Raw genomic sequence first — 22,817 nt, 5'->3', positions numbered from 1 at the left:
CACAGCATCAGTTTCGTCATCCATCCCCCTTTATCCAGAGACCTGCACAGCACCAGCTCCGTCATCCATGCCCTTATACACAGAGACCTGCCCAGCAACACTTCATTCATTCACATTCTTACACAAGGCACCGCTGTCATTCACTCCCAACACACCATCAGTCTTGTGCGAAGCACCCCCGGTGTCTGCTGCTGCTACAGGGAAGCTGCATATCGCCCCCAAGGCTGATGGTAGGGAGAAGATGCTTGGTAAAGTTTGTGCCATCACAGGAAAATAAAAAAACCTTGCACCTCCACTGCACATTGATTCATAAAGTCTTCACGATATGATTGTGGCTGCTTAGTATTCACATAAATACTTTTAAAGTGTTGTTACATTTGACTTGATAATGTCATTTAAATGTGACAGCTTTCCTTCAAAAGGATTCAAAATGTGACCGTGTCCCATCAGTAGAGTCTAAAAGCAATAATGTCCTATCAATAAAGTCAAAATGTGGCAGCATTCCATCAGAAGAGTCTAAAAGGCTTGTGCAGCACTGAGCGTGTGCGAGATCTGCAAGGCTGAAATCCAGGAAGTCATACAGTCTGGCTTCATGATGCCCACACTTAAGATGGCCCCAGTCAATTTCTATTTTATAAAGTATCTAATTGCTGTAACAACCTAACAAAACGGACCTTAGTTTACAGACTAACTTTACTAGAATACATTAAGCTTGTGTATTACAGGGGTATTTATATTTAAAAAGTGAAATTGTGGCCGGAACTCCGCTTTAAGCAGATCACATGCAGTATTTAGGTGATCTGACACATTTTTCCCAAATACCACATGCAATGCTGAAAATGTCTATTCACTTTCTTTTTATGTGGTATTTACCTCAAAAAGTACAAATGTACAATACCGCATAAAACAGCATTAAAGTCAATTCACAAAGGAAATATAGAAAGAAATGCAAGTGGAAATTAAGTAGCGATCGAGGCATGCAATATTTAAAGGTTGTATGATTTTAACTGAATGTTAAGGAGTCGGCAGGTGCTGGCATCCTTAACAATCAGTAAACAATATGGTTGTCAAGGAGTGGGTGGTCGCTGTGTCCTTAAAAACCATGAGTCATCTGCAGAATTGCCGGCTAATTACCCTCGCTAATAATTTTTTTTAAATGGCACGGGGTCCCCACCAAAATTTTTACCAGACCCTTATCCGAGCATGCAGCCCGGGAGCACACCCCCTCCTGAACGATGCCAGACCATATGGCATCAACATGGGGAGGTGCTTTGGGGCAGGGGGGCTCCACCCTCAGCACTTTGTCTCCATGTTGATGAGGACAAGGGCCTCTACCCCACAACCCTGGCCCGGTGGATGTGGAGATATGTGGGGGCGAGGAGCTTATTGGAGTATGGAAGCCTCCTTTAACAAGGGGCCCCCAGATCCTGCTCCCCATATGAATAAATATGGGGTACATAGTACTCTTATTCACCAAAAAGTAAAAGTCAATAAAAAAAAACACAGCCAGTTTTTGACACTTCCTGTATTCAACCCACCAAAAATGAATAAATGTCCCCCAAGTAGATCTAACATTAATCACGATGAACGCCAACCGCTGACTCACACTGATGCTCAGCTCCACAGCCTCCCACCGCTTAATAAAGTAAGGGGCGGGGCCACCCAATGACATCACTGGGTGGTGCCACCCCTTATGACATCATCCACTCAGCATGCCACAGTCAGTGGGGGCCTAGTATGGATTGATGACCCCATGCTGTTTTTTTTCTTAATTTTTAAATGCTGGCAATTCTTTTGTTTACATTCTACTGTCAGTGGGAAATCCCGCTGACAGCAACTCATGGTTGTTAAGGACATGGCAGCTGCCCAATCATTAACAGCTATGACAGTAACTGGTTGTTAAGGATGCCGGTGGCTGCCCTCTCCTTTACAACCAGCTCATTACTGCTTGTTAAAGCGGGAGTTCACCCGAAAAAAACATTTTAACATTAGATTGAGGCTAATTTTACTAAGCAGAATCGTTTTTTTTTTTTAAATGAATGCAGTACTTACGGTTTTAGAGATCGATGTTCTCCGTGGCTTCCGGGTATGATCTTCGGGACTGGGCGTTCCTATTTGATTGACAGCCTTCTGACGGTCGCATACAGCGCGTCACCAGTTGCCGAAAGAAGCCGAACGTCGGTGCGGTTCTATACGGTGCCTGCGCACCATATGTTTTCAAGGAAACCAGGCTCCCCCCCCCTCCATTGATACGTAAATAAACCAGTTGGATAGGTTTTGGAGCTGAGACAGGAAGTTGGTATACAGGAAGTTGGTGGGAGGGACCTGCTTCTCTCCCTTTTTAAAAATAATTTCCTCATTTAAAACAACAAAAATTGTGACAAAAAATTACAGCTTAAAAAAACTCACCATACCTCTTACTAAACAAGCCAAGGAAAGAGAGCAGCGCCATCTCAGTGCAGTATGTCAAGTATTTTAATGGAAATATATACACACTCACATTGTAAATAAGAGAAGGTCAGCATGGTGGAGACACTGTACGGGGTTCTTCCGCTCTGAAGGGAGGACGTGCTGCTGCGTGTGAAGGTGTCAATCTGGTCATGGCTGTGCTGAATGCCTGAAGAAGGAACACGCATGTTCCGAACGCATGCACCACCCCGCTCCATCTGACATCTACCTGACACCCGGAAGTGATGTCGGTGGCTTCTCTCTGTATGTACCCATGGACTAGGAAGTACTGGAAGCCACCAGCACAGCCGTGACCAGATTGACACCTCCACAATCCACAGCACATCCTACCTTCAGAGCAGATGAACCCACGTGACCCGATTGACACCTCCACACGCCACAGAATGCCCTCCCTTCAGAGCAGATGAACCCATGTGACCAGATTGACACCTCCACAATCCACAGCACATCCTACCTTCAGAGCAGATGAACCCACGTGACCAGATTGACACCTCCACACGCCACAGAATGCCCTCCCTTCAGAGCAGATGAACCCACGTGACCAGATTGACACCTCCACAATCCACAGCACATCCTACCTTCAGAGCAGATGAACCCACGTGACCAGATTGACACCTCCACACGCCACAGAATGCCCTCCCTTCAGAGCAGATGAACCCATGTGACCAGATTGGTTTTAACCACTTGCCGACAGGCTCACGCCGATATACGTCGGCAAAATGGCGTGGCTGGGCATATTAATGTATCTGTACGTTGCCCTTTAAGACGCGCCATTGTGGGCGCACTTGCGCACCCGTCGCGAGCTCCGTGAGTATGACCGTGGGTCCCGTGGAAACGATGTCCCCCCCAACACATCTCTAGGACACACTTAACCCCTTCAGCCCTACTGGTTAACCCCTTCACTGCCAGTGTCATTTTTACAGTATTCATTTTTAAGGCACTGATCACTGTATAAATAACAATGGTCCCAAAATGGCATCAAAAGTGTCCGCCATAATGTCACACGCCACGATAAAGATCGCTGCCATTACTAATGCCATAAAACTATCCCCTATTTTGTAGATGCTATAACTTTTTTTGCGCGAACCAATCAAAGTTTATTGTGTTTTTTTTTAACCACAAATATGTAGAAGAATACATATCGGCCTAAACGGAGGGGAAAAAAAGTATTTTTTATAGATTTTTTGGGGGATATTTATTTTAACAAAAAGTAAAAAATATTGTTTTTTTTTTTTCAAAATTGTCGCTCTTTTTTTGTTTATAAAACAAAACAATAAAAGCCGCAGAGGTGATCAAATACCACCAAAAGAAAGCTCTATCTGTGGGAAAAAAGCCCCTCTGGGGCTTATACACTTTCCTGTTATACTCTATAAGAGGTGGTGCATTTATTGAAAATATCTGGGCTTCATGAATAATTTGATAAACTATTCTCTTATTTACTCTTTCCTTGGCTTGAGTATCTTCAGAGTATTCCTTCTAGCTCTTTCCTGAGCCTGCTGCCGTCCACAGTCCGCAGTTCATCCCAAAGACTGTCTATCAGAGACTTTCAGAGATGCACAGTTGTGCTCTTTTTTTTTACAGACCATACCCACTCCTCCTAAAGCTCCTGTTCGGCTCTTCTGCTTGATTCTGAGCATACATGTTTTTTTTTTGTGCGTCACAATTGCATACAGACGATCGGAATTTCTAGGGTTGTCCAGATACCGATACTAGTATCGGTATCGGGACCGATACCGAGTATTTGTGGGAGTACTCGTACTAGTGCAAATGCTCCCGATACCTAAATAGAATACTTTTTTTGTATTTATCAACATGTTCTATGAAAATTCTTTGAGTTTTTTACTACTGCGTGACAAGCAAATAAAACATTTTTATTCATTTTTACTCATTTTTATTCTTTTATAATGTCTTGAGTTAGAGTTCTTCATAATTCTAAAGAAAATATCCTTAGTCTGTATTGTGGTTTGAAAACTGTCACATGACTTTTAAAAAAAGTATCGGTATTCGGTATCGGCGAGTACATGAAAAAAAGTATTGGTACTTGTACTCGGTCCTAAAAAAGTGGTATCGGGACAACCCTAGGAATTTCCATCAAGAACCTTTCTTGATGGAAAATTTGAGAACCTACTCTCAAATTTTTGTTGTTGGAAATTCCGATGGAGCCTACACACGGTCGGAATTTCCAACCAAAAGCTCACATCGGACATTTGTTTGTGTGTACACGGCATAAGAAATGTATCAGAATACAGTTTGGCTTAAATTTATGAAGACAATTATTTATTTGCAACATAACAGAAAACATTTTTGTTTTTAAATTTCAGTATTTTTTAATTTTTATAGCAAAAATAAAAACCTTTTTTTTTTTTTTTTGAAAAGCCTATGGCGTGTGAACACACCCAAAAGACTCCACCCGGTGCAGAAAAAATGTGCACACACATAAAGACTGTTCACAAAAACGTGCAGACGGGTGCAACGTCAAGTGGTCCTCCTGTGAAGAGGGACCCAAACCCTGATCCCCCGGGGCGTTAGGCTCCAGACGGGGACTGAGGTACTGTGGTCCGAGCAACCAAAGCCGACACGGACCCAACTTCCTCGGAGGGACTGCCGAAACAGGACCCTCCCAGTACTAGGTGGGGCTCCCCCGAAGGGAGACCCCATGAGAGCAGGCAGACTAAGCCAGAAGGCCATGTCCACCCACTCCCAAGACGTTCAGGGCTGGCCCGAGGACCGGCACCCTACTAATCACACAGTGACAAAACGTGCACAACAAAAAAAGACAAAAAAGTGACAAACACAGGCTTAAATAAAATAAAGTGGGGGAAGGGATAGTAGAGAGGAGAGTGAAAGAAGTGGCCATTGTGGTGAAACAATGACCAGGCCCTCCGGCCAGGAATAAAAAATTCCTCCGGTCCTAGCCAAAAGGCCCGGCCCAGGAGGCAGGTGCTAAAAAAAGCGTGTATGTAGCAAAAATAAAAACCTAATGGGGAAATAAATACCACCAAAAGAAAGGTCTATGGGGCAAATCCACAAAGCAGATGCGCCGACTTAACTCGAGATTTCTAATTTTACTCCGCGCGTATCTTTGCGCCCGATCCTCAAAACGAAAAATCCGGTTTTTCCGTCCTACTTAAAATAATTACTCTGGCGCATCCTCTGACGCAAATTACGCTAGTCACGCCGCTTTATTTGATAGGCAAAGATGCAAATGAGGGAGATAGGGCGATCCTCAAAATTAAGTGTGTGCGCCGTAGATTACGCCCTGTGCGCCGTAGATAACGCCCTGTGCGCACCTGTTAGTTTTCTGGAGCAAAATTAGACTTTATAAAAGCAGCCCTAATTTTACACCAGCCTTGTAAAGGTCTGCTGAAGCAACACCATTTAGGAAGAGCTGCCAACACTTCTTTGCTTGACTTCATTGTGACTGCCAAAATGCCTGGGCCATCAATGATTATAACGGCACTCGCCACTTTACAGGCGCAGAGAAGGAGGAGGGCACAGAGGAGGAGGAGGAGGGCACAGGAGAGGATCTACCGCCCACGCCAAGATCTCTTTGGCATGACTGCGTCTGAGGTCATTGGCCACTTCAGATTAAACCAGGAAGCCATCCTGGACTTAACCAGGATCCTGCAGGATGATCTGAACACCCCAACCCAACGATCCCATGCCCTGCCAGCTCATATTAAAGTTATGGCCACCCTGCATTTTCTGGCCACTGGGTCTTTTCAGAGAACATGTGGAGGTCTGGCTGGGATGGTACAGTCCTCGATGAGCAGGTGTGTGCACCAGGTTGTCCCTGCAATACTGAGACGCATGGGCAGTCAATTTGAAAAGCCCACCCAGGAGGACCAGCGAATGAAGAGCATGGCTGATTTCTATCAGATTGCACGATTCCCACGGACCATCGGGGCCATTGACTGTACCCATGTGGCACTACAGCCCCCCCATGATACAGAGCACCTGTTCAGGAATCGCAAAAACTGGCATTCCATCAATGTCCAGGTAATCGTGGATGCCCATGGCCTCATCTGGCATGTGTGTGCCAAATTTCCAGGTTCGTGCCATGACAGCTACATCTTTAGGCAGACCAACATAGCACGTGAATTGGAGCAGAACGTGTATGGAGACAGCTGGCTGGTTGGTGAGTGACATGTGTGTCAGGTATGACTGTCCCCCCCCATGATGCAGACATCACATGGGGCACATGCATGACTAATATCCTCCTGTCTTTTGCCTTCCAGGTGACTCTGGATATGCCCTGGGCCCTCACATGATGACCCCATTCAGGAACCCCCAAACCCCAGGAGAGCAACGCTACAACGAGGCTCATATTCGCACCCGGGCAGTAGTGGAGCGTACTTTTGGCCTGCTGAAGTCCCGCTTCAGATGCCTGGACAAGACTGGGGGTACACTGCTGTATTCCCCAGACTTTGTGTGCCAAATAATAGGGGCTTGTTGCATTCTTCATAACTTTGCAACGAGAAGGGGACTGGAGATTAACTTACGTGCTGACCTGACCCCCCACCCAGGCAATCCCCCCCTAGCCCACTCTACCCGGTCTACTGAGGGCACAGTAGCCAGGAGACGCCTCACAGAAGGCATCTTTTCTCAGTAAATGGCCAGAAATCATGTCACAATGTTATTATTTCTTTTCAATGCAAACGCACATGAATTATGTGACAATGTTATTATTTGTTTTCACTGCAAACGCACATGAATTATGTGACAATGAGAATGTTGCTTTGCACAGTAAACGCACATGTTTAATGACACATTGAGAATGTTTTTGTCTCTGGAAACGCACATGATTTATGTCAAAATGAGAATGCATGCATGCACACCACTGTGGTCCCTAGCACAAACACATCACATGCACATCGAATTGGATTAGATCCAAGTACCCCCCCCCCCCCTTTGGTACTTGGGAGCAGTAACGCCCCGCCACGGCTCCAATTATGTCACTGTGCATTCATACACCATTCAGGAACCTAGGATGACTTTTCCCTGGTCCTGGGGATCCCTTCTCCACCAAAACTGAGGGGGACACCCTTATTTTGTCAGGAATGCCACCCCCCCACATTCACACATCATTCACACACATAAACCAAATCATAAGTACAGTATAATAACCAAAATTTTTAAATCAAAAAAAAAAAAAAAAAAAAGTACCCCTGGTATTTAAGTCCGGCGGCGAGTGCTCCGTCTAGGCTGCCCACGGGCAGGGGCACGGGCACGGCCACCTGGAGGATCTTCATTGGGGGGGGGAGCAGGGGAGGGAGTATCTTCATTGGGGGGGGGAGCAGGGGAGGGAGTATCTTCATTGGGGGGGGGAGCAGGGGAGGGAGTATCTTCATTGGGGGGGGGAGCAGGGGAGGGAGGAGCCTCCCCTGGTGTCTGACCTCCGGCTGGCCTGCCCTCCAAGGCCACTGCTATCCTGGTCAGGCAGGCAGTGATGGCAGCCGTATTGGCCTGGCCAGCCCGTGTGTTCTCCTGCACAGCCCGGGTGTTGTCCTGCACAGCCCGGGTGAGGGCAGTCACCTCCTGGCCCACGCCTGTTGTGGCGGTATGCAGGGACCACAAACAGGTGATGACACCCAATGAATTGGTGGCCACATCACTGAGTGACTCCCTCATTACATCCAGGCTGTGCTCCATCTTGGCCATAGTTTTTTTGATGTCACCCAGACTGCGGGTCTGCTTGGCATTGTCCCTCAGCAGACTGGCCGGCATATGCTCAGACCCCACCCTGGTGTCCTGGGTCGCCATCCTGCCTGCCCCTGAGGCTTGTGGCCAGGTAGGAGGGGATAGAGTGACCCTTGTGGGTTGCGGCATGTTGTGGGAGGAGTGGGAGGGGCTACCCCTGATGGTGGCCTGACTGGTGCCAGCCTCTGGGGGATCCTCTGGGGTAGCCTCAAGGGGAGCCTCTGGGGTAGCCTCAAGGGGAGCCTCTGGGGTAGCCTCAAGGGGAGCCTCAAGGCTAGCCTCAAGGGTATCATCAAAGGTCATCAGATCTGTGGCAATAATGATTTCCCGGCCAATCTGGAGATCTTCTTCCTCCTCCCCCTCATCCTCCTCCCCCTCAGCCTCCTCATGAGGGGAGGTTTGGCCACTCCCCTCCCCTGGGGACTCCTCAGCAGCCTCCTGTCTTTGGGGTGGTGCAGCAGCCTGGCCTGATGGCCCAGCAATCTCCTGGTCATCTGTGGAAGACACCAAACAATCACAGGTTTGAGGATCCACACACTTGGCACATGTTCCCTTCCCCCACCCACACATGCTAATCACCAAAAAAAAAAAAAAAAAAAAAAAACTTACCTGGCCTCACAGGAACATCAGACTGATAACCAGGCAGGCCCACCACCTGCTCTGGCTCGAAACACCGGGCCACTGCCCATTCCTCCTCAGTCAGCCGGATGGGGCATGGTCCCCCTCCTCCAGTGCCCCTCCTATGCGCAGTGAGCTTGGCCACCTTATTGCGGACCACGCTCCTCAGATCATTGATCTTTTTCTTAATGCCAGCGGGGGTCCTCGTCTCCCCTCCCCCCGCCGCATTTATGTGATCTGTTATTTTGGCATAGATCCTCTTCCTTTGGGCCGGGGAGGTGTTCCGGCTATCAGGCCCATGTAGATATCTTCCATATTGTATGATATACCTGGCTAGGATTTGCTTTTCAACAGGTGATAAATTCAGCTTCCTGCGTTTGGGGGCCATCACAGACACCACCCAGCAACAAGAAGCCAAACAGGACAAACACACAAAAATACACACACAAGCAGACAGCTACTACAAAGTCAAATACAAACACACAAAAATACACACCAAACAAATACACAAAAATACACACAGCCAGCTACTACAAAGTCAAATACAAACACACAAAAACCAAACACAAAATCCAAGCAGAAAAAAAACAAACAAAAAAATTAGCAGAAACAATCAAACAAAAATTACACTTATCACAAACAAACAACAACTACTATCTACTACTCCTCCAACACTTCTCTATCAAACACAACTTACCAACAAACACTGACAAACTAAGAGCAGAAGCAAATTGCTCATGGAAGGGAACACAGGGAAATACTTTTGCAAATGAAGTGTGTTTGACTGGAGCTAGTTAAGCACAGTGCGATCCTCAAACTAAGTACACTTGGCCTTTTACCTATCTCACTGATTGCGCCAAGCAAAGTTCTGCACATGCGCAGTGAGCAGCAGATTCGTGCGCGCATGCGCAGTACGGCCGGACCTTCATTTGCATGGGGTCACGGCTCATTACAATGAAGCACGCCCACTTCCTTCCCACTTGCCATAACCCCGCCTTACGCCTCCGAATTTACGTTACGGCAGGCGCACTTTTGGGCGCAAATGCGCTGTGGATACGGCAATTACGACACCAACTTAGGGCGCCGTAACTTAAATGACATAAGTTAGAAAAAACTTATTTTGCGCCGCTGGCTGTGGATTTGGCCCTATCTGTCTGAAAAAATCTGAAAACTGGCCTGGGCAGGAAGGGCATACAAGTTATTGTGTGACCAATACCATCCAAATAATTCTTACTTTCATTTCCCAAAGTTATCCGTCTACAAGGAGACCTGTATAGATCAAATGATGAGACCAATGAGGATGGAGGAGGACCGGAGTCACATGACTGAGAAGATACTAAACCTCACCCTGGAGATCATCTACCTGCTGACCGGAGAGGTGAGGAGGATTCTGGGAGGTCACATGACATCACTCTTATCTCTATTAATAATACGCAGACCTGACCAGAGAGGTGGGGAGGATTCTGGGAGGTCACATGACATCACTCTTATCTGTATTAATAAAACACAGACCTGACCGGAGAGGTGAGGAGGATTCTGGGAGGTCACATGACATCACTCTTATCTGTATTAATAAAACACAGACCTGACCGGAGAGGTGAGGAGGATACTGGGAGGTCACATGACATCACTCGTATCTCTATTAATAATACACAGACCTGACCGGAGAGGTGAGGAGGATTCTGGGAGGTCACATGACATCACTCTTATCTCCATTAATAAAACACAGACCTGACCGGAGAGGTGAGGAGGATTCTGGGAGGTCACATGACATCACTCGTATCTCTATTAATAAAACACAGACCTGACCGGAGAGGTGAGGAGGATTCTGGAAGGTCACATGACATCACTCTTATCTCTATTAATAATACACGGACCTGACCGGAGAGGTGAGGAGGATTCTGGGAGGTCACATGACATCACTCTTATCTCTATTAATAATACACAGACCTGACCGGAGAGGTGAGGAGGATTCTGGGAGGTCACATGACATCACTCTTATCTCTATTAATAAAACACAGACCTGACCGGAGAGGTGAGGAGGATTCTGGGAGGTCACATGACATCACTCGTATCTCTATTAATAATACACAGACCTGACCGGAGAGGTGAGGAGGATTCTGAGAGGTCACATGACATCTCTCTTATCTGACTGGAGAGGTGAGGAGGATTCTGGGTTTCTAACATGATATTCCTATTGGTTCCTCAATACAGAGGTTTCCTCTTGTGAAGTCAGGTGATCACATGACCATCACAGTGCCTCCATGTGACTCCCTAAAACCTGAGAGACACAACATGGAGAAGATTCTGGAAGTCACCAAGAAGATGATGGAGCTGCTGACAGGAGAGGTGAGGAGGATTCTGGGACATTATCCAGTAACAGACAAGGGGTGTGTCTAGAACATGGACTCGTAGAGGTAGTGAGTGTTTTCTTTCTTTTTTACACTATGTGATATTACAAGATTATCACCTTTTACAAGTGATCTTTTGTATAATTTTCTTGGTTTAGGGTGAAGATCTGACAGATATAAAAGTTGTGATTAAAGAAGAAGAAGAAGAGACGTTTGTGAGGGATGATCAGCAGTCTATGGAGGAGGATGGAATAACGGGGACATTTATAGAGGAGGACACTCCTACAGAGATCAGCACAGGTGGGTCATTAACACTAAATCCATTCCTCCACCCATACTGCTCACTGATTGGTCTGATTTTGATGCTTATACATTTACCCTTATGCGTTTTTTCCAGTGCTTTTTTTTTTTTTTTTTTTGAAAAGCCTATGGCGTGTGAACACACCCAAAAAACTCCACCCGGTGCAGAAAAAAATGTGCACACACATAAAGAGTGTTCACAAAAACGTGCAGACGGGTGCAATGTCAAGTGGTCCTCCTGTGAAGAGGGACCCAAACCCTGATCCCCCGGGGCATTAGGCTCCAGACGGGGACTGAGGTACTGTGGTCCGAGCAACCGAAGCCGACACGGACCCAACTTCCTCGGAGGGACTGCCGAAACAGAACCCTCCCAGTACTAGGTGGGGCTCCCCCGAAGGGAGACCCCATGAGAGCAGGCAAACTAAGCCAGAAGGCCATGTCCACCCACTCCCAAGACGTTCAGGGCTGGCCCGAGGACCCGCACCCTACTAATCACACAGTGACACAAAACGTGCACAACAAAAAAAGACAAAAAAGTGACAAACACAGGCTTAAATAAAATAAAGTGGGGGAAGGGATAGTGGAGAGGAGAGTGAAAGAAGTGGCCATTGTGGTGAAACAATGACCAGGCCCTCCGGCCAGGAATAAAAAAATTCCTCCGGTCCTAGCCAAAAGGCCCGGCCCAGGAGGCAGGTGCTAAAAAAAGTGTGTATCTGGTGCAGTGACCGTGGTATCTTAAATCAATGTGTCCCTCACACACAGTGATCTTCAGATACCCCTGGACTGCCACTCCAGGGGCACATGCACCATAGGCTTTTCGTTCCATATCTGACCCCCCGACCGGCCAATTCAGCCCTCCACCCCTGCCAGCCAACCTGGCGGATTTGCATGGTCCTACCCCGTCATATCCCAGGGCATTACCAGCTCCTCCAACCAGATCGCTGACAGAGATAGCACTTACACCAGCCAGCCAGAAGGCCAGACTAGAACTCGGCAAAAAGACCAAGACCAAACGCAGTACCCATCCTCACCAGGAGCACCCTTCCAGATGGCTCAGACTCAACCATGGGCCGGCCCCCAGTATTCTGTCGGGCAGCACAGCGTAGTCCCTGCTGAAACCATCCTTTCAGGTGCAATGACGTCATTGGATTGCATCCAACCTCCCCATGTAGGAGGTGCTTCAGCGCTCCGCTGACAACTGATAAGGACAGATACCACACCCAGTCCCAGCCAAAAGGCCGAGAAGCGGCAGGGAAGACAACCACGATCAGCACGGCCTAGAGTGTGCAATAGCCGTGCCTCGCCCTGGGAGAACCACCTTCATGATCATGGTGTCTCCCCTGCCAGGTAAGTATGAGTTGGAATCGTCACTCTAGCAGCCCCCGGTCAGGGGAACATCTCTTCCTGGTTAGTGCTTTTTATTGCCATACCTATTTTAGATGAAGGTTGGCAGGTGACACACACCCCTTGTCACCTGCTCTCCATCTACTCATTAGCACTTGTATGCCTCATTGAGGAAACTAGAAAAGTTTAGTTAGGACCACAGTAATGCAGAGAGCCTTGTAAGCGGCCTGTGGCTTATCCATATATTTGCAAATGTGTGCAACCAATCCTCTGCTTTTAACATACGAAGTTAGACAGCTGAATTCGGCTTGCAATTTGGTTGGTAAGTTTGAACCTGGTTATTACGCTATACAATTTTACTTATACATACTGTTTGCATCAACACGCATCTCATTTAAAGTCCCAACCCTTTCTTTCAACTTTTAAGGATGGAGGCATGTGTTATTCATATGCCTTATTCAAAGTCCCAAACCCAGTTCCACATTGGTCCAGAGTGGGGCGGGGACTGGGTGATATCATCCTGTAATCCCCTGGTCACTTTCCTGAGCTGTGTTCCCCGTCCTGTATTCCTGTATTTCTCTCGGATAATCTTCCTTCTCTGTGCTGCAGACACAATTTATGTCTCTAGACTGGATTTATGGAGATTCTGGGGATCAGCAAAAGGTTCCCACAATAGGTATTCGTAGACCTGGGGTATGTTTTTTGGGTCTTCTACCCCATGCCCAGGTTTAGCATGATCTCTGACAGAACAATTCTCCCAGGATTACTTGTTCTGTTGTCTGCTGGCTGTGCCGGGTGGAGGGATATGTCTGTATAGTCTCAGACCCAAGTCACCGAGTGCAGTCTCAGGAGATGTGAGGCAGCGGTGTGGGATCTCTGCAACTTGTCTCCAGTAATCATTTCATCCGCCACTGATTACTGAACACCAATATTATGAGTCCTGACCCATCACTATATACTCTATGTTGTACATTACATACTCCTGACCCCTGCACTATATACTCTATGTTGTACATCATTCTGATACTATATAGTCCTATCTGTTGTATCTTATACAATATGTTGTACATTACATAGTCCCGACTTCTGCTCTCTCCCCTCTACCCACTGCTATATATACACATAATATGTATTCTCTTTTCTTACACCCATTTCCTTCCAGCTGGACATTTTTATATCTGATCTGATTGGAGCAAAGCAGGAACCAATTAGCTCATGTCTAGTAATAATCGTTGTATTTCTATTTTAGTAGATGGACGGGAGATGAGGAAAACCTCAGAGGATTCTCTCACTTTGTCTCCAGACTGTAAAGTAGAAGATGAGGACATCACACAGTATAGTCCAGGAGAAAACCCGACTACCTCAAATGTCCATCCGGCACCACACAGTGTAGATGGACCATCGTATTCCTCTTATCCTGAGGAACCTCAGACTGTGCGGGACGGTGCCGGACCATCGTATTCCTCTTATCCTGAGGAACCTCAGACTGTGCGGGACGGTGCCGAAATATCGTATTCCTCTTATCCTGAGGAACCTCAGACTGTGCGGGATGGTGCCGGACCATCGTATTTCTCTTATCCTGAGGAACCTCAGACTGTGCGGGACAGTGCCGGACCATCGTATTCCCCTTATCCCAAGATTGGAAAAAACAAGATGCGCTATATAAAAAGAAAAAAACTTTTTACTATGACATAGATCAATGTCCATATATGATCTAAAAACAAAAAGAAAGTCCAGATCCCCAGTGAAGTGAAGGAAACGGAAAAATTAGTCCATAAGTGCTGATCTAAAGCTGTGGTGACGATCCAATGAATAGCAAAACCTCCACCATAAATCAAGATGTCTGCTTACCAGATGACCAGCGGTCTCTTAATTAAAAGAAGACCAAAGAAGGCGTGTAGATAAACACTATGGCAGTTGGATTGTAGAAAAACTGTATAACAAGTACACCTCCGTCTGCTGATTTTCTCTCCGCTCTTTCCTCCTCTGGCTCTGCGATGGGAAGCCTGGCTGCTGGCACCCCGCTCACCGTCACCAGGAACAAGCAGAGTGCGCCCCACACGGCGATCATTCCCACTGGGATCTCTCGGCAAAGGGATGGCCTGCAGCCCCCTCCAGCCTTAGGCATTCTCTGGTCGCATACTTTATTCCGGCCGCCTTGGCAATGTTAATCCTTGCGGGAACCTGCAGCTCTGGTAGTTCCCCCCGGAGGATGAATTGTCGGAGCGCTACGAAGATCCCGTCCTTTGCGCTGCACCAACACGAGCAGACTAGAGTCGCCGACACTAGTCTGCTCGTGTTGGTGCAGCGCAAAGGACGGGATCTTCGTAGCGCTCCGACAATTCATCCTCCGGGGGGAACTACCAGAGCTGCAGGTTCCCGCAAGGATTAACATTGCCAAGGCGGCCGGAATAAAGTATGCGACCAGAGAATGCCTAAGGCTGGAGGGGGCTGCAGGCCATCCCTTTGCCGAGAGATCCCAGTGGGAATGATCGCCGTGTGGGGCGCACTCTGCTTGTTCCTGGTGACGGTGAGCGGGGTGCCAGCAGCCAGGCTTCCCATCGCAGAGCCAGAGGAGGAAAGAGCGGAGAGAAAATCAGCAGACGGAGGTGTACTTGTTATACAGTTTTTCTACAATCCAACTGCCATAGTGTTTATCTACACGCCTTCTTTGGTCTTCTTTTAATTAAGAGACCGCTGGTCATCTGGTAAGCAGACATCTTGATTTATGGTGGAGGTTTTGCTATTCATTGGATCGTCACCACAGCTTTAGATCAGCACTTATGGACTAATTTTTCCGTTTCCTTCACTTCACTGGGGATCTGGACTTTCTTTTTGTTTTTAGATCATATATGGACATTGATCTATGTCATAGTAAAAAGTTTTTTTCTTTTTATATAGCGCATCTTGTTTTTTCCAATTTATGTTATTACTGTACAATATTTACAGGAAGGTGCTGCTTTTTCTACATTGATTTTGTTTACACATGTGTATATTTTTTTTATGAGCATTAGTTTGTTCATTTCTATATGTATTAGCGCAGTTGCTCCCACAATTTTTTCCCCTTATCCCAAGAAACCTCAGACTGTGCGGGACAGTGCCGGACCATCGTATTCCTCTTATCCTGAGGAACCTCAGACTGTGAGGGACGGTGCCGGACCATCGTATTCCTCTTATCCTGAGGAACCTCAGACTGTGCGGGATGGTGTCGGACCATCGTATTCCTCTTATCCTGAGGAACCTCAGACTGTGCGGGACGGTGCCGGACCATCATATTCCTCTTATCCTGAGGAACCTCAGACTGTGCGGGACGGTGCCGTCCTTCCAACAGAGAAGAGCCTTTCCTGTACTGAGTGCGGGAAGTGTTTCTGTTTTAAATCCAGTCTTATTGTGCATAAAAGATCTCACACGGGGGAGAAGCCGTATTCCTGTCCTGAGTGCGGGAAATGTTTTTCACTGAAGATCAATCTTGACATACATCAGAGATCTCACACGGGAGAGAAGCCGTATTTCTGTCCTGAGTGTGCGAAATGTTTTTCAGATAAGTCCAGTTTTAACAGACATCAGAGATCTCACATGGGGGAGAAGCCGTATTCCTGTCCTGAGTGCGGAAAATGTTTTTCAGTGAAGTCCAGTCTTTACACACATCAGAGATCTCACACGGGGGAGAAGCCGTATTCCTGTCCTGAGTGCGGAAAATGTTTTTCAGTGAAGTCCAATCTTAACACACATCAGAGATCTCACATGGGGCAGAAGCCATATTCCTGTTCCGAGTGCGGGAAATGTTTTTCAGTGAAGTGCAATCTTTACAGACATCAGAGATCTCACACGGGGGAGAAGCCATATTCCTGTCCTGAGTGAGGGAATTGTTCCTCACTGAAGTCCTGTCTTCCTGTACATCAGAGATCCCACACAACCCTCGAGGTGTATTAGTGAGCGCGGGAAATGTCTTGTATATGAATGTTGCTGGACATCACAGCTCTCATGTGGGGAAGAAGCACACCCTGATATACACCTCAGATATACTCCATGGCTGATCTTCATCATGTAAGAAACACTTCATAAGGAGATCAGAGATCACCAAAGACATGGATGAAGTGTTGTACCGTGTTGGCCATTGATAGCAGTAGAAAAATAAAAATGGAGTCATGACCTCTCATTGGCTGAGTACATTTTGTGGTGTAAAATTTCACAAACACTTAGAGGTCTGATTAAAAAAATAATAGTTGAATGTTTATGACCGGCATTCACCCAGCTGTGATGAATATTGGTCGTATTTTATTTCATACTCTGATTTCCTTGACTCCATCTAGTGACTATAATGCAGTATTGCACTAATTGAGGTATTTCAGGGAAAATACCCGATTATGGCCACTAGATGGAGCTGATGATCATAGGAAATCACTGTGTTAGATCACAGCCAGAAATTGTAACAGCTGGATGAATGATTGTCACATTAGTCCAATAAATTCTTTGAGAAACAGACGTCTTATTTCCCTTCATCAGACATGTCTTCATACTAATACCTGAGATCATACTCATACACTTATCAGTACAGTACACACTGAAGGATAGAACTTCAATAAGACAACACTATTACACTAACCATTGAATTAAAATGAGGAATACTATGTTTGGACTTTAGATGGCGCTAAGTATAATAGCAATTATCTCCAGCTAGTGGCAAATGTAGTATTTTCTATTTTAAATCAATGGAAATTATTCGACCAGCAAATAGACAATTAAACTCCATTTTCCCCTCATTCACACAGAAGGAATGTACATGTATTTTCACCCGGAAAAATGCTGTACAATTATTTATGACTAGACCCCTAAATGTCAGGAGACGTTTATATAAAGATGGGAAGTATGGAGCAGATAAATGAATAGACCTCCTAGCAATGTTATTACCAGGCTGCAGCTAGGGGGAGCTCTAATGATTAGAGTGTGACCATAGCAGAGTGATCCCATCTAGCTCACATTAACCCTTTCACTGCCAGAGCTGCTTTTCCATTATTTTTGCACACATGGTAAAATGCAGATTTTGGGCCTGAAGATTAGATAAAACCCCCAAACATATATTTTCTGAAAGCAGAGGCCCTGGAGAATAAAATGGTGGTAATTGTTAAGGTGTTCCTCGTACACAAATGTCACCTTCATATCCGGGTTTATTTTCTCCTTTCCCCCATTTTCTATGGTGTGATCTTTTCTACAATACTTTGTTATAATAATGTAACACGTTGTGTATTGTATTGTATGACTCCGCCTCCACATTCCAGACACGTCATTTTCCTGACCAATCGGATTTCTTCCTTTACTATTCCCTGATTTTATGACTGCAATCTTGTTATAAGTAACATTATAATAAAAAGTTTATTGAATGAAGAAAAATAAAGAGTGTGTGTCGGTGTAATGATGAAAATCTGTGATATGAAACATTTCTCATCGGTGACACTATAAAAGTCTTTACAGGTCATCAGTTTAGAGTTCGGGGTCATTATTCTCACCATCTGCAGAGATCTGCCTTGTTCTGCACTAGGGAAATGCACATCTGTGCAAGACACATAGATAACAATTGTTTTCTATGTCTGGTTCACACCCAAACCCGTGTGTGATGTGCGGGGCGGAGCTGTGTGGGGTTATGCAGCATGTCTGCAGTTTTCCGCACCTAAACTGAAGGAAACTGACAGCGCCGCTCTGCACTCCATGTGAGAGGAGAGTCGTGTGTCCCCACAGATAAGAGAGGACAGCAGGAGGAATCATGGAGGACAGGAGCATGTGATCAGTGTGGTGGGGGAGGGGGGGCAATTATAAGAACTGATCTCCTGTGCGTCTCTCCCTGCAGCTGCTGAAAGCTGCTTCTCCTCCTCTCCTTCCTGCCGGCTTTCAGTGACTGCAGGGAGAGAAGCCAAGGAGATCAGTTCTTGTAATTGCCCCCCTCTTCCCCCACCACACAGATCACATGTTCATGTTCACTATTTGATTCTTCCTTCTTCCCCACCAAGCGCTGTCATTTCCCCTCCCGCCAGCTGCTGTGAACATACAGGGGGATGTTTCAGGATGGAGAGTGGGGGAAGGGGCCATTAAATATGTCATTTACCAGCCCCTTCCTTTTCTGAATGAACACACACATACTTGTGATGATTCCAACTCAAATACCTCCAGAAATAACTTCTACCGGACTGCTGCTGTAACAAAGGTAAGTCTTCCCTTTATCACCTAGAAGAGCATTATGTGTCACAGCGCTGTCCTATTGTGTGTGCCGCCCATCAATTATCACAAATACACTAAAATATGTGGAGACATTCATATATAAAGTGTAGGGTTGTCCCAATACCACTTTTTTAGGACCGAGTACAAGTACCGATACTTTTTTTCATGTACTCGCCGATACCGAACACCGATACTTTTTTTAATGTCATGTGACAGTGTTCGAACCACAATACAGACTAATGATATGAAGAATGCCCATTACATTGGTGGTCAGTGAGTTGGAAATTAATCAATGCTGCTTTTTGGATTTTAAACTTCTATTAAGCACTATAGGTGTAATACAGAATAACTATCAGCGGGTGGCACTGTCCTCCTTAAAGCGGAGGTTCACTCTAAAAAAACAACTATGTACCATCCAAACCAGCATACTAGCGTCAGCTACAGTATGCCTTTTTTTTGCGCTGTACTTACTGTTTAATCCGTTTCGTTTCAGACTCCCGCGGGAGTAGGCGTTCCTATGAAGAGGGGAACATGATTGACGTCTGGCTATGGCGCATCACGCGTTCCGAAAATAGCCAGGGTAGGATTTGGCTCTTCACGGCGCTATACGGCGCCTGCGCACAGACTAGGAGCTGACTGCACAGGCGCCGTATATATCCGAGTCCTATTTCGGCTATTTTTGGAACGCGTGACACGTCATAGCCGGACGTCAATCATGTTCCCCTCTTCATAGGAACGCCCATTTCCCAGCCGGAGTCTGAAACGAAAGTGGTGGTTAAACGGTAAGTACAGCGGAAAAAAAAGGCATACTGTAGCTGACGCTAGTGTAACGGAATGACCCGGGACAACCAGAGACTTTGTGAGGATGGGGGATACTCCTGTGTCAGCGTCCCTGATAACTCTTGGGTCTGAGTCCACTCTGTGCCTTTGGGCATGGGGTGGCAAGTGAATCGTAATTCATGTATTACATGAGATGGGACATCACTGATAGTTCGTATTGCAGGATTTTGAGACACTGCAAGATGTTGGTTAATTGTGACCCCAACCAGTCAATAGTGACTCATCTCTCTGTGAAGACTGTTAATATGTTAAATAAGGCTGGCTTTTGGAAAGCCTTTAATTGTGTGATAACACTGTCTAAAACCTATTGATGCTCAGAGGTGTGAATAGGTGTCAAGCTGTATGCGGAGACGAAACGTCTGCCTAGGAAACTCAGTGTGTGAAGGTGTTTTGTTGTTATGCTGTTGATTAAGGAATGTTAAGTAATTAGCCTTAGTGTGTGATTAGGGGGGTGGAGATCTCATTGTTGCTTTAATGCCTTGTACTGTATAAAAAACTGAGAAGAAACTATTAAAGTGTCATTACATTTGGAACAAGCACAGAGCTGTGTCTCGTCTTGATTCTGGGCAAATGAAATGGGATCGGGTTCTGACGGTTGGAGTGTCGATACGCTGTCGTGGATGGGATGGAAGGTCGTAAACGGTGGTGACCGTTACAGCTAGTAGGCTGGTTTGGATGGTAGATAAAGAAAAAAATATTTTTAGGGTGAATCCCCGCTTTAAAGGGTCACAAAAGGAAAAACATTTTTTTGCTGAAATGACTGTTTATTGGGTATAGAGACATAAAAGATTCCTTTTAAAAATGATTAAAAATTGAATTTAATCTATCATATAATGTGCATCTAGTTTCACTTTCGATTTTAAAGGTACATACATGAATTTCCGGGTGAGAGGTGAGTCGGGAAGACTCACAGAACAAAAACAAACAAATCCAGGGCAGTGTTTTGTTTTTAAAATATATCTGATTGGTTCTGAGGAGTTTTAGACACACAGTAATGACAGCTTAGACCACAGTGAAAATCTCCCAGTATGATGGTTATAAGGAAACAGGCAACCAGGAAGTGTGGAGATCACAGCAGAATTACAGCTACTTCAAAGCAAAAACGAACAATGAGGACATGAAACCAGAACTGCAGTAAGGTAAAGGAAGCTATTTAGCTAAAAAAAAAAATCCTTTAGTGACCCTTTTAGAGTTAATTCTTATCTTCCTATTCATGAGAGAAAGGCAGCCCCTCCCAGCTCTTCCCTCCCCCTGGGCCATGCTGAGCTTTTCAAAAATGAACTTTGCTTAAAAAAATCGGATCTAAAATAAGAAACAAATCTATAAATAAATTTATCAATTTCTTCTAAATGAGCAATGTAATTTATAATAAAACTTTTCTAAAGTCCAATTGATAATGCTCTATACTGACACACGGCACTTCTGCCAACTGCACATAGCTTACAACTGTGATGGTGAGTATTACTGTGTCCTACTAGTGACAGTATTCATTCAGCTATAGACACTTCACAGGTCACACAATCTTTTACTTGCCTGCTATGATGTCCGCCCTGCTCCCTGATCTCCGCCCACTCTCAGCCCACTCTCCGCCCCTTTCCGCCCACTCTCAGCAGTTAGCACGATCTCTGCTGCTAGCTCTCCGCCCCTTCTCAGCCCCGCTCTCCGCCCCTCTAAGCAATTACAATGATCTCCGCTGTCTCCCCACCCCTTCTCAGCCCCTCTCTCTCTGCCCGCTCCGCCCCCTCTCTGCACCCGCTCGTCACCTGAGAAAAAAAAACGGCAGAAGCATCGGAAGCATTTGCGCGAGTACAAGTACACGCGCAAATGCTCAGTATCGGTCCCGATACCGATACTAGTATCAGGACAAACCTAATAAAGTGTTAGGGGCTCAAATAATATTCTCTGCAGATCTACTGCTTCCACTTTACACCTACTTCATTCATCTTATGGTGTTTATCAATAAATGAAGTAAACTGATCCATGTGCAAATTCATATACAACATAAAGTGCTTTGTACTCAGGATGATGTTCTCTGCAGATCCACTGCTTCCACTTTACACCTACTTCTTTAATCTTATAATGTTTGCTGCTTTATTAAATAATCAAAAAATCTGTGTAAATTCATGTAATCATACAATATTTTGTGCTCAATATAGTGTTCTCTGCAAGTCCACTGCTTCCACTTTGCATCTACTTCAATGAGCTTATTTTGCTCCAAAAAAGTCCACAAATCAATGAAAAGTTGATAAGGTGTGAAAGTTCTCGGTGCTCCAATCTGTGCCAGCTGTAGTGTAGCCACGCCTTCTTCCACCTCTTACACACCTGATGGTGAGGGCGCCCCCTTAGTAGTGCTTCCCCACTCACCAGAGCAATATGACTCCCAGCTTTTCATCTACCAGGGTCACCAACATCCTTCACACTCTCCTCACCTCCGATGGATCCTCCTCGCTCACTCCTGCAAGTCTGCTGCGGTTTCTGTCAGTCTCCCTCCTAGACTCGGCTTCCTCCTCTGACCGTTGTTTCAGCAGGAGCTCCGCCTCTTCATACACACTCATGAGCTCCGCCTCTTCATACACACTCAGAGCTCCGCCTCTTCATACACACTCAGGGCTCCGCCTCTTCATACACACTCAGGAGCTCCGCCTCTTCATACACACTCAGGAGCTCCGCCTCTTCATACACACTCAGGAGCTCCGCCTCTTCATACACACTCAGGAGCTCCGCCTCTTCATACACACTCAGGAGCTCCTCCTCTTCATACACACTCAGGGGCTCCGCCTCTTCATACACACTCAGGGCTCCGCCTCTTCATACACACTCAGGGAGGAGAGAAATTCAACTTGGCTGTATACCAAATACCAATTTAGTGCAGCCATTATCTCACCCCCAAACAGGGCAAATTCAGTCCAAACCCAAACAAAACCAAACAAGTGATCTGTTTATTGTTCCCTTATAGCCGGTTCACACTGGGGCGACCTGGGA

The 22,817-nt window shown here is 46.0% G+C and overlaps 1 non-coding gene across 1 annotated transcript; it reads right to left on the bottom strand.

The window, feature by feature from the left end:
• Nucleotides 1-12,634: 12,634 nt before the first annotated feature.
• LOC120921762 lies at nt 12,635-12,793 on the bottom strand. Its single transcript, XR_005744959.1, has one exon. It is a non-coding gene; the product is annotated as a U1 spliceosomal RNA (small nuclear RNA).
• Nucleotides 12,794-22,817: the final 10,024 nt, after the last annotated feature.

Source organism: Rana temporaria, assembly GCF_905171775.1.
Source record: "Rana temporaria chromosome 4 unlocalized genomic scaffold, aRanTem1.1 chr4h, whole genome shotgun sequence".
NCBI classification, from domain to species: domain Eukaryota; kingdom Metazoa; phylum Chordata; class Amphibia; order Anura; family Ranidae; genus Rana; species Rana temporaria.
This window is presented reverse-complemented; position numbering and strand designations above follow the sequence as displayed.